We start from the raw sequence: 6476 nt of genomic DNA on the forward strand, positions 1-6476 counted from the left end.
TCCATACTTTACTCAAGACTCCACACTGTATTCAGTTGCATTGAGCAGCTTCAGCTGCCTGCAAAAAGTTCTGGTAAATTCTCTTTTCATTCATTCTATTACAAATATTTTCTAATTTTTTCCTTGTTATAGCTTCTTAGATACACCCATCATGTGAAAGTAGACATTTAATTTTGAAATACATGGGATTTTGAGTAAAGTATGTTTGATATTAATTTCTCATTTTTGATATTAATTTCTCATTTAAATGCTTTCTTCTCTGCAATCACCCTCTGTGCTTTTCTCAGTCTAACTTTATTGAGGCTTTTAATACCTAAGTCGAAGATCTCTCTTAGTAAATGTCACATTGCACTTGAAAGTATGTGATAAGAGAATAGATTGTATGATTTCAATACTTTTAAACCATTAATTTTTGCACCCTGTTTTATGTCCCTGGATATGTTCCAGTGTCTCCTAGTTTACAATCTATGGAAACTTGAATAGAATTTGTATCCTCCTGTTGTGTGAAAAGTATATAAATCTTAATTATTTTGAATTGGTTCATAGTGTTTTCAGGTCTACCATATCCTACTTCTACTTCTCTGTATATTCATATGCAGAATATACAGAATATATCCATATTCTACTTCTCTGCATATTCATTCTATTAATATTTGATATTAAAACTCCAACTAAAAATCTTAACTTATCCACTTTAAAAAATAATTGTAACATATAGTGGAACTATAGGTATCCTTGTTCTCTATTTTCCAAGTCTCCCCTGTAAATGTGTTATCATACTTTCATAATTAAAAAATAAAAATTAAAATATAAAGAAATAATTTTGAAGTGAAAAGTAGTTTTGAAGTTTGAAAGCTGTGATATTTTTTAAGAAAAAATAATTTGCTATATAGTCAGCAAATGTCAACAGATTTTCTGATTGTCAGCCATCAGTAAATGTCAACAAGTATTTGATATACAATCAGCAAATGTCAACAGAACATTAAAGGAATAAGCTTTTCTACACTTTAGAATTATTCATGTATAATGAAGCATTTTAACTATCACAGAAACTGGAGCCAATACAATTGGTAATTGATACCATTAAAGCTATTGCTTATTGCAATGCAATTTTACCAATAATTGTCATGAGTGGGCTGCTGGTACAGTAAGGAAATCTTAGAGGTTATAAATTTTTTACTTGTACAAGTTTTAATTTACAGTCATTCAAATATTTATAAAAATTCAGATAATTATAATTATATATTATGCATAAATGTTACAAATTAATTTTATCCCTCAAGTAGACATTCTTAGATCTTCTTAAACTTACTCCACTCTACCCTACAATTAGCTCATTTTCTATTTGAGTCATGATGGGATCTATTGCTTTATTATATGAACCCTCAGCCAAAACACTTCTCAAATTAGCCTAGTTTCATAGTCCTTAAAAAAATGTATGTACCCACAAATTAATAATGCTGAGCTCCTTAGTAATTCTCATTAAAAAGATTTTATGTAAAATTCAGTTCAGTTCAGTCCCTCAGTCGTGTCTGACTCTTTGCGACCCCATGAATCACAGCACGTCAGGCCTCCCTGTCCATCACCAACTCCTGGAGTTCACTCAAACTCATGTCCATCGAGTCGGTGATGCCATCCAGCCATCTCATTCTCAGTTGTCCCCTTCTCCTCCTGCCCCCAATCCCTCCCAGCATCGGAGTCTTTTCCAGTGAGTCAACTCTTCGCATGAAGTGGCCAAAGTATTGGAGTTTCGGCTTTAGCATCAGTCCTTCTAATGAACACCCAGGATTGATCTCCTTTAGAATGGACTGGTTGGATCTCCTTGCAGTCCAAGGGACTCTCAAGAGTCTTCTCCAACACCACAGTTCAAAAGCATCAATTCTTCGGCGATCAGCTTTCTTCACAGTCCAACTCTCACATCCATACATGACCACTGGAAAAACCATAGCCTTGACTAGAGGGGCTTCTGTTGGCAAAGTAATGTTTCTGCTTTTTAATATACTATCAAGGTTGGTCATAACTTTACTTCCAAGGAGTAAGCATCTTTTAATTTCATGGCTGCAATCACCATCTGCAGTGATTTTGGAGCCCAAAAAAATAAAGTCTACATGGTTTCCACTATTTCCCCATCTATTTCCCATGAAGTGATGGGACCAGATGCTATGATCTTTGTTTTCTGAATGTTGAGCTTCAAGCCAACCTTTTCACTCTCCTCTTTCACTTTCATCAAGAGGCTCTTTAGTTCCTCTTCACTTTCTGCCATAAGGGTGGTGTTATCTGCATATCTGAGGTTATTGATATTTCTCCTGGCAATCTTGATTCCAGCTTGTGCTTGCTCCAGCCCAACGTTCCTCATGATGTACTCTGCATATAAGTTAAATAAGCAGGGTGACAATATACAACCTTGACATACTTCTTTTCCTATTTGGAACCAGTCTGTTGTTCCATGACCAGTTCTAACTGTTGCTTCCTGACCTGCATACAGGTTTCTCAAGAGGCAGGTCAGGTGGTCTGGTATTCCCATCTTTTTCAGAATTTTCCACAGTTTATTGTGATCCACACAGTCAAAGGCTTTGGCATAGTCAATGAAGTAGATATAGATGTTTTTCTGGAACTCTCTTGCTTTTTCCATGATGCAGCGGATGTTGGCAATTTGATCTCTTGTTCCTCTGCCTTTTCTAAAACCAGCTTGAACATCTGGAAGTTCACGGTTCAGGTATTGCTGAAGCCTGGCTTGGAGAATTTTGAGCATGACTTTACTAGCGTGTGAGATGAGTGCAATTATGCAGTAGTTTGAACATTCTTTGGCATTGCCTTTCTTTGGGATTGGGATGAAAACACCTTTTCCAGTCCTGTGGCCACTGCTGAGTTTTCCAAATTTGCTGGCATATTGAGTGCAGCACTTTCACAGCATCATCTTTCAGGATTTGAAATAGCTCAACTGGAATTCCATCACCTCCACTAGCTTTGTTCGTAGTGATGCTTTCTAAGGCCCACTTGACTTCACATTCCAAGATGTCTGGCTCTAGGTCAGTGATCACGTTATCGTGACTATCTTGGTCGTGAAGATCTTTTTTGTACAGTTCTTTTGTGTATTCTTGCCACCTCTTCTTAATATCTTCTGCTTCTGTTAGGTCCATACCATTTCTGTCCTTTATCGAGCTCATCTTTGCATGAAATGTTCCCTTGGTATCTCTAATTTTCTTGAGATCTCTTGTTTTTCCTTTTCTGTTGTTTTCCTCTATTTCTTTGCATATAAAAAAAGACCAAGATCCCAAAGCTTTTCATTTAAGTGCTATGTAATTTGCAAAGATCAATTAAAATGATTCTACAAGTTATTATCCTTCAGTTTTTTTTCTTTGTAAACATGACCAAATAAAGCAAAGGTTTACACACAACCAAGCAACAGTTCAATATAGAGTGAAAAAATGAAGGCAGTCTTAAAGGGCAATCTGTAAGCAGTTAGAAGACAAGGGAATTTTGAATCTTACACACCATGGTCTATAATGAACAAATCATGCCTGGCCATGATGATAGACGTGTTCGAGAGTTACAAAACTAACTGGAGAAGAGGATGATGTCGACGTCATGTATTTGGGCTTCAATGATCCATTTGAAACAGTGGATCATGAACTTTTAGTTGAAAATTAATTATAATTGTTTTGGATGAGAACAGAGTCACATGAATTGAGAACTGGCTAAAAGATCATAAACACAAATAATAGATGGCAATGAATCCAATTGGAGGATAACTGCAGCAGGTTTTCATAATGGTGAAGTTTTGTAGATCTCTATTTATTGGTTGTTAAAGACTAGTTTTCCTCAATAATTTTCAAGTAGAAATGTTTTCAGAGGTACCAGATGTAGAATCCAAAGAAAATAGATCAAAATATGAGTTCATATGAATCAATATCTAATTTAGAATTTATATTTGACTTCAGTTGAATTTTGAAAATGTTATGTAAAAAGGTATTAGTGTATAATATTAAGGGAATAACTAGTGCCAATAAAACAGAATATTTTAAATACGTTAGACATTATTAATGATACAATTTATTTCTTATTAAAGTAAGTTCGATATTACCTCTATTAGAAATGTCTCAAAGAAATAAAACTAATTTTAATTTTTATAAATAACGCTTGTGATTTCTCTATATTTGTTTAATTAAATTAATTTTATAGTAATAAGAGAACAGCATACACAAAACAGATTTTTAATCTCTAGGAGACTATCAGAAAATAACTCTTTTATGTCTTTTATGAAAGTCTTTTATATCTTTTATGAAAGAAGAAGGCGATTATCTATAGATGTTTTTAAACCCAAATCTCTTTTATTAGAGGGGATTAGTGGGTCATGGGCGAGGCAGGGAAGGACTGGGGAGACCATCTTACTACATGGCTTGTTCATTGGCTTTGCTTCCTGAGTTCTACTGCCTCCTCACATAGGGCAGCTCAGGTGTGCTGGAGAAAGGCTCAAAGCACAGAGCTTCAAATGTCTCATCTGCTGAGAAGGCTAGCCCCACGGTGGCTGGGGCCTGAGGCTGTACTGTCTGGCTGGTGAAGTCACACTCACGAAATGTCTTGCTCTGTCGTGAAGTTGATTGTCCTCATACAACCACTGCACTTTCGGTCCTTGGCATCTGTGAAGATGGTGGTCTGGTGGCAATGGCTGATGAGGAACAAGCCCATCTCAGGATCTGCCTCTCCCCAAGATTTATAATGAAATACCATTGAACAGCTTTTCCAAACTGTGGGCTACAAGATAATTTTAGAAGTTATGCAATAATGTTTTAAAACACATTCATTTGCATATATTAGGGGATAAAGTGATTAAATGACATAAATACTACTTAAATACATTTGAATGCAAACAAGTACCATTATCTCAAGAAAAATATTGTATAGTAGTATAAAATATGCACACATGCAGGTAATTGGTACACAGAAGACTAATATTTGGGAAATGTTGTAGATGAAAAAGCCAGTATTGTCTAATCCATTGAACCAAAGATTGATTTAATTACATGTAAGGATAATGTATTGAGAAGATACTGGCAAGATTCTCAAGGAAAATAAGATTAAAATGTTAAGCAAATAGGCAAAAATAAGTTTCATAACATTTTATATAATCCCTAGATTTTCCAGATCCAGCAGAAACCTTATTTAATTAAACAATATTTCATTAAAATTCTTTGCATTACAACAAATGAACCTAAAGAGTCTCTTGAAGTTTCAGTTCAGTTCAGTTCAGTCGCTCAGTCGTGTCCAACTCTTTGCAACCCCATGGACTGCAGCATGCCAGGCTTCCCAGCCCATCACCAACTCGCAGAGCTTGCTCAAACTCATGTCCATTGAGTCAGTGATGCCATCCAACCATCTCGTCCTCTGTCATCCCCTTATCCTCCCACCTTCAATCTTTCCCAGCATCAGGGTCTTTTCAAATGTGTCAGTTCTTTGCATAAGGTGGCCAAAGTATTGGAGTTTCAGCTTCAGCATCAGTTCTTCTAAAGAATATTTGAGATTGATTTTCTTTAGAATTGACTGGTTGGATCTCGTTGCAGTCCAAGAGACTCTCAAGAGTCTTCTCCAACACCGTGGTTAAAAAGCATCAATTCTTCAGTGTTCAGCTTTCGTTATAGTTCAACTCTCATATCCATATATGATTATTGGAAAAACCATAGCTTTGCCTAGACGGATCTTTGTTGGCAAAGTAATGTCTCTGCTTTTTAATATGCTGTCTAGGTTGGTCATAGTTCTTCTTCCAAGGAGCAAGTATCTTTTAATTTTATGCTGTAGCCACCATCTGAAGTGATTTTGGAGCCAAAAAAAATAAAATCTGTTACTGTTTCCATTGTTTCCCCATCTATTTGCCATGAAGAGATGGGACCAGATGCCATGATCTTAGTTTTCTGAATATGAGGTGTTTGTGTTTTTTTGTAAATTTATTTGTTTATTTTAATTGGAGGCTAGTTACTTTATAATATTGTAGTGTTTTTTGCCATACAGTCACATGAATCAGCCATGGGTGTACATGTGTCCCCCATCCTGAACAGCCCTCCCACTTCCCTCACCATCCCATCCCTCAGGGTTGTCCCAGTGCACCGGCCCTGAGTGCCCCATACAACCTAGCAATACAACTACTGGCCATACACATCAAGGAAGCCAGAACTGAAAGGGATGCGTGTACCTCAATGTTCTTTGCAGGATTGTTTACAATAGCCAGGACATGGAATCAACCTAGATGTCCATCAACAGATGAATGGATAAGAAAGCTGTGGTACATATACACAATGGAATAGTACTCAGCTATTAAAAAGAATGCATTTGAATCAGTTCTAATGAGGTGGATGAAACTGGAGCCTATTACACAGAGTGAAATAAGTCAGAAAGAAAAACACCAATACAGTATAATAACACATATATGTGGAATTGAGAAAGATGGTAATGATGACCCTATATGTGAGACAGCAAAAGAG

The 6476-nt window shown here is 36.2% G+C and overlaps 1 pseudogene; it reads right to left on the bottom strand.

Annotated features, from left to right (window-relative positions):
- Positions 1 to 4391: 4391 nt before the first annotated feature.
- On the bottom strand, positions 4392 to 4689 carry LOC148774982 (elongin-B pseudogene; annotated as a pseudogene).
- Positions 4690 to 6476: the final 1787 nt, after the last annotated feature.

This window comes from Moschus berezovskii, chromosome 18, assembly GCF_049115385.1.
Source record: "Moschus berezovskii isolate FMDL1 chromosome 18, NW_MosBer_1.0, whole genome shotgun sequence".
NCBI classification, from domain to species: Eukaryota; Metazoa; Chordata; class Mammalia; order Artiodactyla; family Moschidae; genus Moschus; species Moschus berezovskii.